This window comes from Mobula birostris, chromosome 21 (assembly GCF_030028105.1).
Source record: "Mobula birostris isolate sMobBir1 chromosome 21, sMobBir1.hap1, whole genome shotgun sequence".
Classification (NCBI taxonomy): domain Eukaryota; kingdom Metazoa; phylum Chordata; class Chondrichthyes; order Myliobatiformes; family Myliobatidae; genus Mobula; species Mobula birostris.
In genome coordinates this window covers 40,596,389-40,610,951 of record NC_092390.1, presented here as the reverse complement: position 1 = coordinate 40,610,951, position 14,563 = coordinate 40,596,389, and positions in this window count along the sequence as shown.

Below are 14,563 nucleotides of genomic sequence, written 5' to 3'. Positions count from 1 at the left end.
AAGTTGTGGATAGTGAGGGTGTCAAAGAATACAGTCAGACATAGAGTTAGAAATTTGGCCAGAGAAATGGCAAATAGAACTTAATCCAGATAAATATGAAGCAACATTTTTTGGGAAGTCAAATGCAAGAGGGAAGTATGCAGTAAATAGCAATGATGAGTAGAGAAATACTTGTGTGCAAGTCCATAGTTTCCTAAAAGTTGCAACACAAATAGATAGTGAAGAAAGCATATGGCAAGCATGCCTTCATTGATTGGGGCATTGAGTATCAAAGTTGGGAAGACATGCTGTGGCTATATAAAACTTTTGTTTAGGCCACTTCTAGGGAGTTGTGTGCAATTCAGTAAATATCTGAAGGCTTTGTGGAGGATGCAGAAGAGTCTCACCAGGACTTGGCCTGGATTAGGGTGTATCAGCTTTCCAAGGAGAGATTAGATTATTTTGTCTGTTGCATCAGAGGCTGAGAAAAGTATATAAAATTATGAGAGGCATAGAAAGGGTAGATAGAGTTTTTCTCAGGGTGGAAAAATCAAATATTAGAGGGCATAAGTTGAAGGTGGGAGGAAAAAATTTCAAAGGGGATTTGTGAGGCAATTTTATTTTACACAGAGAGGGAGATGTCTATAATATGCTGTCAAAGCAGGTGGTAGAAGTAGAAATGATAGTAATGTTTAAGAGGCATTTTAACAGACACATGAATAGGCAGCCGGGAATTGAGATGCAGACCAGGAGAAGGCAGATGGATTCTTTAGCTTGGCACCAGGGTTGGCGCAGACATGGTGGGCCTGTTGATGTGCTGTGCAGATCTGTGTCCTTAATATCTACCCCATCAAGACCCTTAGTATCTTATACAAAGTCATCCTACATTCTTCTGAACTCCAAAAGATAAAGATCCTAATCATCTAGCTTCCCTCAATAGGATGACCCTTTCATCCAGGCATCTCTTTGGACTGTTTCCATGTCCTTTTTGTAGGTAATGGTGCTTAGTTTTCCAGCACTGGCCTCACAACTTTAACCACTACCTCAGTATAGCAATATTATGCCTTTTTCACAATTGGCTTTTCTTTTGCTATAATTATGTTCTTTCTCGTAAAACCTGTGTGTAATTTGTTTTTGTTATGTATGTTTTGTATCTGATGCTCTGTGCCTTTGATGTTGCCGCCTACTTCCCCACTCAAGTGTAATTTACCATATTGTGTCCTGCACCTTCCTCCCGCCCTTTTATTGTAGTATTTTACCCCTTCCTTTCCTGTCCTGACAAATGCATTCGGTCCAAAACAACTGTTCATTTCCCTCCAAAGATGCTGCCTGATTTGCTGAGTTCCTCCAGCATTTTGTATCCATGGGTAAGAGTATCCATGGGCATAAGGAATGGAAGAGGTTACAGGGAAATAAATGGGAGCATGGGATTAATGGGATTGCTCTGAGAACCAATATAGAACAGATACTCTGAATGGCTTCATTCTATGTTGCAAAAAAGCATAAGAAAATAGATATCATGCTGATCCAATGTAATATTCAAGCAAGTGTGATGATATTGCCTAAGGTGACATTTGAATGCATATTTTGCAAGTAAAATATATTTTTGAAAAGAAAATTAATTGCTACCATTTGTCAACAGTTTCATAATCGTATTTTTTTCAGTTTACACGTCCAATTATAGGGGTCTTAAATCACCTTAGGCATAGCTGTTCCAACCAAACGTACACAACAGGAGGAGCAGTCCATTGATAATTGCATCTAATTCCTGTTGATTCAATTACTGTCCCCCGAAGTTTCACACCTACTCGCAATGATTATATTTTTCTCTCTGCTGGTTTCTCGGGCTTGAGGACAGACTCTCAAAACTCCAGCGGTGCTTATGGAGACTTCTTCAAAGGCAGCGTTAACAGCTGACAGAACTGGCAGTCGATCAAGGCTGTGAGATCTCTGAGTCATGCCCTATTTAGGATAAAGCTTTACATAACATTAGTCAATACAATGCAGCGCTAAATGGTGTAGTCTTCAAAGGCTTAAACTCCATTTGTAACTTTTGCTAGATGTTAGTCGACTGTACAGACTGGCGGTGGATTAGTGCACGGCAATCAACGCTGTTGTCTTGGAGAGAGTGAGATCTGCAAACCGCAAGGCTTTTCAGAACTGGTCGAGAGTTTACGTTGAATGTAGTGATTTAGAACATTGTAACGCTGCATTCCCAATTTCGGGACCGTTTCCCACACTGAAATTCAGAAGGAAGGCTGGTTTCTTGTGGAGTGATTTGATATGTTCTTCAGAATTTGTAAAAAGTGTGTATTCATATTACTGAGAGAGTTATAAAGAGATTAACCGTTCTTTTAATTTTTATTACAATTTATTTCTATCAGTTTTATTATATTTCACCTGTTTGTTCAGCTTCAATTGGCAAAACACCGATTATTTTAAGGGTTTTTTTTTCTGCCCTGGTTTTCAGAGATGTAAATGCACTTTTTTTTGGAATTGGTAGTGCTGAAATAGATTAACACCCTCATTATGAGCAATTGCATTACTGCAGGGTCGGTAATGTGCTGCAGCGGTAACAGTGATTGCAAGACTTCTGGCGCCGTGCTCCTGTAGCGAGCTGTAATATGTTAAAACCTCCGCACCGTCACCTTCGAAATAGCAGCCAATTGCAGCATCCTGTTTACAGAGCAGGGAGAAAAAGGGAGGATGGCAGTAAGGGGTGGCTTTATTAAATTACATATATTAAAAAAAACATAAGACATCGGAACGGGATTGAGCCATTCGGCCCATCAAATCTGCTCCGCCATTCCATCATGGCTGATTTATTAACCCACTCAACCCATTCTACTGCCTTCTCCCCGTAACCTTTGACAGCCTTACTAATTAATAACCTTTCAACCTCCCTTTTAAATACACCCACTCACTTGGATTCCAAAGCCATCTGTGGCATTGAGTTCAACAGGTTCATCATCCTCAGGCTAAAGAAATTCCTCCTGGTCTCTATTCTACATAGGCAGCCCTCTATTCTAAGGCTGTGCCCTCCAGTCCTACACTCCCGCACTATACTAAAAAACATCTTCTCCACATTCACTCTATCTAGGCCTTTCAATATTCAATAGATTTCAGTGAGATTTATCAACAGAATTTCCCCTTCAGAAAATCATGCTGATATTGGCCAATTTTATCCTGTGCCTCCAAGTACTCCGAATCCTCATCCTTCTCTTTAGCTTTTGTGCTGTCTTTGACTTCCAATGTCCGCCATGGTTGCCTCATCCTCCTATCAGAATACTTCTTCATCTTTGGGGTGTATCTTTCATGCACCTTCCCAATTGCCCCCAGAAACACCAGTCATTGCTGCTCCATTGTTTCCCTGCAGTGTCCCCTTCCAATCAACTTTGGCCAGCTCCTCTTTCACGCCTCTTTAATTCCCTTTCCTCCACTGGAATACTGATACATCTGATTTTAGCTTCTTCTCAAACTGCAAGGTGAATTCTATGATACTACGATCACTGCCTCCTAAGGGTTCCTTTATCCTAAGCTCTCTAAGCAAATATGGTTCATTACATAAAACCCAATCAGAATAGCTGATTTCCTAGTGGACACATCCACAATATGTGGGAGGATTGGAAAAATCAAAAGGGGATTTGTAGAATGCCTATGAGATTTTTTTTAGCATTGTTGTCGTGGCTATCCCTCAATGTCGAGGATGACGGTCTTCATTCTGTTGATCTACTTATGGGACTCATAAGCCACTTGAGAGCCCATAAGTAGATCAACAGAACGAAGACCATCATCCTCGACCTTGAGGGACAGCCACGACGACGACTCTAAAAAAAGTCTCGTTGGCCTTCTGCAAATTCCCTTTTGATTTTTTCCAATCCTCCCACATATTGCGATCCCCCATGATCATCACAACATTGCCCTTTTTACATGCCTTTTCTATTTCTCATTGTAAGTTGTAGCCCACATCCTTGCTACTGTCCGGAAGCCTGTATATAACACCCATCAGGATCTTTTTACCCTTGCAGTTTCCTAACTCTATACACAAGGATTCTACATCTTCCAATCCGCTGTCACCTCTTTCTAAGCATTTGACTTTATTTTTTACCAACAGAGCCACCCCACCTCCTCTGCCTACATACCAATCCTCAAGATACAATGTGTATCCTTGGGTGTTAAGCTCCAAACTATGATCTTCCTTCAGCCATGATTCAGAGATGCCACAACATCATACCTACCAATCTCTAATTCTCTGCAAGATCATCTACCTTATTCCATATGTTGTGTGCACTCAAATATAAAGCTTTCAGTCCAGTACTCATCCGCATTTTTGATTTTGCCCTCCTATTACACTTCAACTCATCCCACTGACTGCAATTCTGCCCTATCGTCTGCCTGTCCTTCCTCGCAGTCTCACTAAATACTGCATCCAGTTGAATCCCTACTGCCCCAGCCTCAACCCTATCACTCAGGTTCCCATCCCCTGCCAAATTAGTTTAATCCCTCCTCAACAGCTCCAGCAAACATGCCCAAAAGGATAATAGTCCCCCTCAGGTGCAGGTGTTACATCCTTTTTGTACAGGTCATACCTTCTCCAGAAGAGATCCCAATGATCCAGAAAAATTAAACCTTAGCCCTGCACCAATTCTTCAGCCATGCATTCATTAGCCAGGTCATCCTATTCTTACCCTCACTGGTATGTGGCACAGGCAGCAATCCAGAGGTTACTACCCTGGACATCCTGCTTTGCAACTTTCTGTCTAACTCCCCATATTCTCTCTTCAGGACCACTTCCCTTTTCCTACCTATGTTGTTGATACCCATACACCTGTATACCACAACTTCCGATGGTTCACCCTTCCCCTTTAGAAGGCAACATACCATCCAGGTGTCTATCTCATGTTCACAGAATTTGCTTTCTGCTTCTCTAATTATGGAATGCCCTCTCACTACTGCCCTATTCTTCTCCCCCCATTCCTTCTGAGCCACAGACCCAGTGGAAGAGACCCAGTTGCTGGAGCCCCTGGTAGGTTGCCCTGCTTCAACAGTATCCAAAGCAGTATATTTATTATTGAGGTGAATGACCACAGAGATACGCTGCACTGGCTGCCTATTCCTTTTCCCTCTCCTGACAGTCACCCAGGTACCTGCCTCCTGCAATTCAGGGTGACTACCTCACTGTAACTCCAATCTACCACCTCCTCATTTTCCTACTTGAGCCAGAAGTCATCAAGCTACAGCTACAGTTCTTTAACATGGTCTCTAAGGAGCTGCAGCTCAATGCACTTTGTACAAATGTAGTTATCAATGAGACTGGAGGTCTCCCAGCGTTCCCAAATCTCACACAAAAAGCACACCACTACTGCCGGACCCATTCTCAGTGTACTTTCTAGGTAGTAACACACATAAAACCTTATTAGCAACTTACTTAGAACCTCTGTCTGTGTTTGCCCGAGCCTGTTGAGCCAAAGCCAGATCAGTCTAACATTGCCCCACCCTAACCACAGTAGCTCAGCTTACACCTCCTTCTTTATTGGTTCTGTGCTGATTGCAGCGTGCTGAGAAAGAGCCTAAAAGCACCTGAGCCCTTTTTAAACCTTGCACTGTGTCACTAACGAACGATGTCTTGCACTGACGGCAGCTCACCAAAAAACAGCCGAGAAGCAACTGAGCTCTTTCTAAACCTTGCGCTGTCAGTGGCAAATGACCGCTTGTTCTGATTGCAGCCTGCCAAAAAAGAGTTGAAAAGCATCCGAGCTCTTCTCAAACCTCAGGCTGCATAACCAACGAACAACCTCTCATGTTGATTGCAGCCCATCAAGAAAGAAAACATGAATGCTAACATTGCATTTGCCTTCCTTACCATTGACTCAACCGAAAGTTAAGCTTTAGGGAATCTTGCACAAGGACTCTCAAGTCCCTTTGCACCTCTGATTTCTGAATTCACTCCCCATTTAGAAAATAGACTGTATCTTTATTCCTTCAATAAAAGTGCATGACCATACACTTCTCTCCACTGTATTCCATCTGTCCAAATCCTTCTGCAGACTAACTGCTTCCTCAACACCACCTGCCCTTATACTATCGTCATATCATCCACAGACTTAGCCACAAAACCATCAATTCTGTCATCCAGATCATTAACATATAGTGTGAAAACATGGAATATTAATGATGGGATCAAACATAGGAGAACAGATAACAAAAGGTTCATTTAAATTTATTTCCATTTGTCTTGATGAGAACTTTTGATGTCACACCATTGGCTGGACTAATCATTATTGTTCGATTTTGATGAAATACCAAACCCAAGAGTTGAAATACACTCAGCGGCCACTTCATTAGGTACATCTGTGCATTCATGCATATATTAAATCATCCAATCATGTGGCAGCAATTCAGTGCATTAAAGCATGCAGACATGGTCAAGAGGCTCAGTTGTTGTTCAGACCAAGTATTAGAATGGGGAAGAAATGTGATCCAATTGACTGACCATGGAATGATTGTAGGTGCCAGATGGGGTGGTTTGATTATCTCAGAAATTGCTGATCTCCTGGGATTTTCACACATAACAGTCTCTAGAGCTTACAGAGAATGGTGCAAAAAAACAATATATCCAGTGACCCACAGTTCTGAGCGTAAAAATGCCTTGTTAATGAGAGAGATCAGAGAAGAATGGTCAGACTGGTTCAAGCTGACAGGAAGGCGACAGTAACTCAAATAATCATATATTACAACAGTGGTGGGCAGAAGAACATCCTTGAATGCATAACACATCAAACCTCAAAGTGGATGGGCTACAGAGATAGAAGACTGCGGACATACACTCAGAGGCTACTTTATTAGGTACAGGAATCACATAATAAAATGGCCACTGAGTGTAAGCGTATGTAAGGCAGTAGTAAAAGAATTATCCGGTCGACAAATTAAGTTTCAAAAATAGTTTCCATGACAACTAATGGTGCACCCAGCTTGATTGGCAAAGAGGCAGGATTTGTTAATTGCTACTCCGGATCCAATGCAACACAAAAAACACACAAAATAAACAACAATAATAATTTTAAAACACAATAAATATAAATATATAAGATAGCTTATATATATTGATTGTATGACCATAAAGTGACACTGGGCGGTATATAAGGTGCCTGACAGGAAAAATTATGAGTACTGGTGGAGTTAGTGGATAGGGGTGTTGATCAACCTTACTGCTTGGGGAAAGTAACTGTTTTTGAGTCTGGTAGTCCTATCGTGCATTCTACAGAGCCTCTTCCCTGAGAAGAGTGGGGCAAACGGTCCATGAACAGGGTGGCGATATCCTTCATGATGCTTCTGCCCCTTTTCCAGCACCATTCTGTAAATATGTCTTTTTGATGGTGTGTAGGCTCGTGCCAGTAATGCACTGGGCAGTTTCGACTATCCATTGTAAAGTCTCCTGGTCTACTACAGTGGAGTTTCCATGCCAAGCAGAGGTGCAGCTTGTCAGGATGCTTGGTCAGCTGAGACTTGGTGAGTTTTCCTGACTGTGTAGAGTGTGTTCTGGGACCATGAGAGGCTGTGTGTGATGTGCACAAACGCTGTGTGCAAAAGCTAGCCTTAAGGAACTTGGCGTGATGAAAGTTGTAACCAAGGTAATTAAATTTTATTTCATGGACGTGTTTTGAAAAAAAAAGCCAATTTCAGAATTTACTAAGTAAGGTGAATTCAGTGTATACAAGACTACTTATGTACAACTGTCATGGTCCGGTCCGTGAAGTCCACATTCCAGTTCACGGTCCAGTCCATCGATCCGTATTCCAGGTTTTCTGGTTTTCCCTTGTTCTGTTATGTGCCTTAATTGAGGCACATGATTCTGATTTTGGTTTGGTCTGGCTACATAAATAACTCCTGGGTTCAATTTCATTTGCTGGACTGTTCCCTTCCCTTCACCTTCCTCTTGAAGCCTTGCCTGCAACCTTGTCAAGTTCTACAACTGGAGCAAGACCAGAGCCTTGCTGTGCCTAGATAAGGAACTGTCTTTCATTGTTTGGAACTGTCTCTGTGTCCACGCCTTTGCTAGGTAGGTCTGGCCATTTGCCGCTACCTTGAGTTGAGAACTGTCTCTGTGTCCACGCCTTTGCTAGGTAGGTCCGGCCATTTACCGCTGCCTTGTGTTGGGAACTGTCTTGTTGTGTTCAGCATTCTGCGTATGAGTCCTGGTCCTAAGTCCTGTTCCCAAGGAGGGGTCCTGGCTCTGTGTTTCATGTTCTTGTCTCTGAAGACCAAGGCTCTGTGTTCTGCGTTCCTGTCTCCCAAGATTACCAAGGCTCCGTGTTCCAGTCTCCCAAGTCCAAGTCTTAGCTTCGTGTTCTCGTACAGTTCTGGTCCCGCGTCCTGCCCAGGAGACCTGTGTCCTGCTGCTACGTCTAGTCCTGTTGCCTTGCCACGTCTTGTCCTTGCCTAGATCCAGAGTCCGAGCCTGGGTCAAGACCCAGGTTCTAGGTCCCTGTCCAGTCTCTGGCTTGGAGTCCTTGTCCATGTTCCTAATTCCTCGCCCAGGTCCCGCTTTCCTAGTCAGTCCTAGACCAGGCTCTGTATCCTAGCCTTGTCCAGGGCCTGTGTCATATCCAGCGCCCTTTCTTCCCCACTTCCCTTGCTTTCTTGACACACCCAGTCCTGTTCTTAGTTCTTCAGTGTCTGTGTCTTGCATTTGGGTCTGCCACCAATGCCCCTCATATGACAACAACAGTATTCATTGGCTTCATAGGAGTCTGTCTTTAAACAATTTGTTGAGTGTTTTGATGAAGTTCATATGTTTTGACAAGTGAAAAATGTTTTTGTCAAGTCATGTTGCATTATGTGGATTTGTAGATTGATGTCTTTTGCAGATTTCCCTTCACATTTAAATGACTTGAACACCAAGTTACAGGGATCTGGTGTTATGTTTGATGATACAAAAGCCTTTGAATTCAAACTGTAAGTATTTAATCGTGATGCTGAAAATGGCACTTTTTAATTATGCCCCAAACCTAAAAGAACACATGACAGATATTGAAATTCCTGAAAAGACAGGCATTCAGAGCATTCAAATGCAATTTTTGAACTTCATTGGTTCAGCAATTTTCTTTAAAGTTTGCTGAGGGGCGGCACGGAAGTGTAGTGATTTGCACAACGCTTTATGGTGCCAGCGGCCCGGGTTCATTTCTGTCACTGCCTGTAAGGAGTTTGTACGTTCTCCCTGTGACAACGTGGATTTCCTCTGGGTGCTCCAGTTTCCTCCCACTGTCCAAAAACGTACTGGTAGGTGGGTTAATTGGTCACTGTAAATTGTCCTGTCCTATTAGGATTAAATTGTCAGACTGCTGGGCAACATGGCTCAGAGGGATGGAATGGCCTATTTCACTCTGTATGGCAATAAATTAATAAATGTTCATTTATCTCAGAAGGTATCCAAAATAAATCTGCCCCTTGAAAGCATTCAATCAACAGTAATTGGAATACTTCAATCAACAGCAAAGATCCCTGAATGAGTGTCTGCTGTCAATGAAGGATTCACTTTCCTGAAGTTAACTGTTTGAACACAAGGGCCTAGTGTTCTGAGTCAGATTTCTGTTCTTTTTGCTACAAGATTAAACTTGTGTTTTAACATTAGTGTTTAATGTCTGTGTCATCTGCCAGAAATATGCAGCCAAATTTAGCAGTGGAGGTTTCATAACTGCCCCTTCAGATGCCCCCTCAACCTTGGTCTCTCCAAGGAAAACAAACTCTACCAATCCAGTCTCTCCTCATAGATGAAATAATCCATCATAGGCAATTTCCACTGCACCCCAGTGCAATTGTGTCCTTCCCCCGATGATGTTTTATAAAAAGCCAAAACCTCTGCTGGAGGAACTCAGCAATCAAGCAACATATGCGTGAGAAAGAAATTGTTGACATTCTGCGCATCAAGACTTTCTCTTCAGAACCCCCATTTCCCAAAGATGCTGCTCAACCCATACCAGATTCCAGCATTGGCAAAATCTTCAGTCACTCACAAATTGTAAGATTGTACAATAATCTCACTGCTTTTAAAGAACATAAAACAGAGAAGAGTGCATCACAGGAACAGACCTTTTGGCTCACAATGTCTTTGGCTTGAAAGTTGCCAAGGTAAATGGAAGGGAAGAGTATGGAGGGCTATGATCCTGGTCAGGCTGATGCAAGTAGAGCGTTTAAGTGGTTTGGCATAGACTAGATGGGCCAAAGAGCTTGTTTCTGTGCTGTACTTTTCTATGACTCTGAACTAAATCTCTTCTTTCACCACTCCTCCAGCAGCCCAACCACTCTCTGTACAAAAAAAACATTTCTGTACATTGCCTTTAAACTTTCCACCTCTCACCTTCAGTGCATGTCCTCTTATAGTTAACACTTCTATCTTGGGAGAAAGATTCTGACAGACTGTCCCATCTATGCCTTTCATAATTTTATAAGTATCCATCAGATTTCCTCTTAGACTTTGATACTCCAGGGAAAACACACCAAGCTTGTCCAACCTCTCCTTATACTCGCATGGGTCCCAGCTATCCATGCCTTTTTGTCAGCTACATGAAACGGTCTATGTTCCAAACCTACACTGGTATAATTCCCCAACTTTCTCTATGCTACATCGATGACTACATTGGTGCTGCTTCCTGCGCCCATGAAGAGCTCGTCGATTTCATCAATTTTGCCTCCAACTTCCACCCTGCCCTCAAATTTACCTGGCCCATGTCTGACACCTCCCTCCCCTTTTTCAATCTCACTGTCACTATCTCTGGAGACAGCTTATCTGCTGATGTCTGTAACAAATCCACGGACTCTCATAGTTACCTCTTCCCACCCTGTTACTTGTAAAAATGCCATCCCCTTCTCTCAGTCCCTCCATCTGTGTTGCATCTGCTCTCAGGATGAGGCTTTCATGTCCTGAACGAAGGAGATGTCCTCCTTCAAAGGGGCTTCCCTTTCTCCACCATCAACCCCGCCCTCAACTGCATCTCTTCTATTTCACACATGTCTGCCCTCACCCTTTCCTCCTGCCATCCCACCAGGGATAGGGTTCCTCCCGTCCACACCTACCACCCCACCAGCCTCCGCGCCCAGCATATAATTCTCCATAACTTCCGCGACCTCCAACAGGATCCCATCACCAAGCACATCTTTCCCTCCGCCCATCTTTCTGCTTTCCGCATGGATCACTCTCTATGCAACTCCCTTGTCCATTCATCCCTCCCCATTGATCTCCCTCCTGGCATTTATCCTTGCAAGTGGAACAGGTGCTACATCTGCCCCTACACCTCCTTTCTCACTGCCACTCAGGGCCTCGAACAATCCTTCCCAGTGAGGTGACACTACTCCTGAGAATCTGTTGGGGTTATTTACTGTACCAGGTGTTCCCAGCGTGGTGTCCTGTATATCGGTGAGACCCGCTGTGGACTGGGAGACAGCCTTACTGAGCACCTATGCTCCATGCACCAGAAAAAGCGAGGTCGTCCAGTGGCCACCCATTTTAATGCCACTTCCCATTACTATGCTGACATGTTAGTCCGTGGCCTCCCCTACTGCTGCAATGAAGCCACACTCAATTTGGAGAAGAAACACCTGAAGTTCCGGCTAGGTAGCCTCCAATCCGATGGCATGAACACCAATTTCTTGAACTTCCAGTAATGCCCTGCCCCTTCACCATTCCCTATTCTTCCTCTCAACTTATCTCCTTACCTGCCCATCTCCTCCCCCTCTTCGTTCTTCCAAGTCCTTTTGTCCTCTCCTATCAGATTCCCCCTTCTCCAGCCCAGTAACTCTTTCACCAATCAAGTTTCCAGCTCTTTACTTCATCCTTCCCCCACTCCTGGTTTCACCTATCACCTTGAGTTTCATCCTTCCTTTCTTACTCTGACTCACGTTTTTTTTTTCTCCAGTCCTGATGAAGGGTTTCAGGCTGTGTTCTTTTCCATCAGTGCTGCCTGACCTGCTGAGTTCCTCCAACATTGTGTGGGTGTTGCTTGGGTTTCCAGCATCTGCAGATTCTCTCTCGTTCGTGATTGGACTTGCACACCATACTGTCTAATCAAGGCAGCTTCCAGGTAAACCTATGCTCTACCCTTTCCAAAGCTTCCACATCCTTCCTGCAATGGGATAGGTCGAATTACACATAATGGCATATCCTATGCTTTGGCTTTCATTATACAACTCCCCCCCCCACCCCCCACCTTGCAGGGAAAAAGATTCTCGATGAATAGCAGTCTGAGATTTCCCTGTCTCCCTTCCCCTAGCTGATGATCACCCATTCCCTCCCAGATTGCATTTCCTTAAGCTGAGTAGAGACACAGTCACCCAGGGCATTTGGGAATTCTCACCTGTAGCCAGATTTTCAATATAAAAGTGTCCCATAATTTAAAATGTAATACAAGTAGAAGAGGTTTATCTTTAGGCTAAGCTCCTATTTTCTGCCATTTTTCCATCAAAGAAGGTAAATCAGAATATTATTCATCCTAGGGATTTTATTCAAGTCCAAAAAATAACTGCTCTAATTAAAGATTTTAACTTCACTTTGTCTTATGAATTGTAGTAATCAGAAGAAACACCCATCTTATGCTGATTGCCATTCACACTCAAAATAACAGACTGAGCCTGTGGTGTTCTCAGACTCTGTGGGTCTCTGATCCCAGGTTGAATATGAACTATGAGTGTCAAAAATTTACTGTGCACCTACCTGACTGGCACCAATGTTTAAAGATAAATTAAGCTTTTTTTGTATACAGAAGTACATTTATGTTAGCATATATTATCTTGAAATTCACTTTCTTACAAGTAAAAAATAGATTATGAAAAATATTGATGAATAAAGACTAATAAACACCAATGTGCAAAAAATAAGATGAACTGTGCATATAAAAATAATACTAAGAACATAAGTTGTAAGAAATCTTTGAAAGTGAGTCTGTAAGTCAGAGTAGTGGTGAAAGAAGTTATCCACTCCGGTTCAGGAGAGAGATGGTTGTAGCACAATAACTGTTCCTGAACCTGGTGGTGTGTGGCCAAAGGCTTCTCTACCTCCTACCTGGTGGTAGAACCAAGAAGAGGGCATGGGCTGGATGAAAAGTGTCTCTTGATAATGTATGCTACTTGTGGCAGTACTCCATGTACATGTACTCATTAGTGTAGAGGACTTAGCCTGTGATTGACTTTGGAGTTTTGCCACCACATTCCATTCCTGGGTACGTATTAGTGTTACCATACCAGGCCATGATGCAACCAGTTTGGATACTCTCCACTGTGCATTGATAGAATTTTGTCAATGTTTTTGGTAAGATGTCTCATCTACACAAGCTTCAAAGAAAGTACGTCATGCCTTTTTTGTGATGACGCTGATGTGCTGGTCCAATGAAAAATCCTCTGATATATTGATGACAAGGAACAGTGACTTCACACTATTTAGCCAAAACCAGTGTTGAAAAGCTCTCAGATTCTACTCAATGTCACCCTTCCCTTACTGAAGCCTCCTCACTCACCAAAGTCCACACTCTTGAGGACAATCATGCTGTAGTTTTCAAGCCCCTATGTTGTTAAAACACCCAAACAGCACTAATTCAATCATCATCTCCAATGCAGCACAATGAGATTGCTTGTATTTGAGAGCTAGCAAAGGGTTAATGTAGATCGCACTTCCGGCATCACAATACTCCCTTGGTGAAATAAAGGAGTCAGGAACGATATTTTGTGCTGATCTTTTCAAAAACAAGTAGGGCCAGGAATACACATGGCCTCTGGTGTCTCTTCTGTCATTCAGGAAAGTTATAATAAATCTGACCATTAACCTCAATTCCATTTTCATTCCCCAATAGCCTCCAATTCGCTTATAATGTAAATACTCTATCTGCTTATCCTAGAATGTTCTTAATGATTCACCATCTAAAAATGAATTCCAAGTTTATTACACACTGAGAGGAGTTATTTTCCTACTATTATTGGCATAATCTCAGACACCACATCAGAGAAGTCAATTGAAAGACATGACCTCACACTCAAGTAAAATGGAGGGTACGTTGTGGCAAGATTCACTTACTGGTGTAATCCACCCACTCAAAATTAAGGATAATGACAGGAAAGAAAAACTATGAAAAAAATTCAGCATTGTCTGAGAGCTTTGATTTGGGGTTCACATCCCATTATCAGGATCCAAACTGCCCTTTCAATAAATGTTGTACAGTTCTTACAACTTTCCTACACATCTTTTAGATGCTTTGGTTGTCCATTTTAAGTACACAGTCCTCGTTTCATTCATTGTCAGTGATACCCAGTTGATGTAGAGCTCTGATGTTGGACACCAGCATTTGTGTTTTTAGTTGACAGTGCTGAGAATTAAGAGAGGGCAAAGGATTGACTCTTAACTGATGGTACAAACTAACAATATCTGTCACTCCTGGTTACAACCTGATGGTTAAAAGAAGAACCAGGTTGAGTGTTGTCCCACCCAGCTGGTCTCCCAAGAATTTGGTCTGCTTCCTCTTAGCAACTGAATAGTTATGTAGCCCCCGCCACCAAGGACATGCCCCCTTCTCATTATTACCATTAATAAGCAGGTACAGAA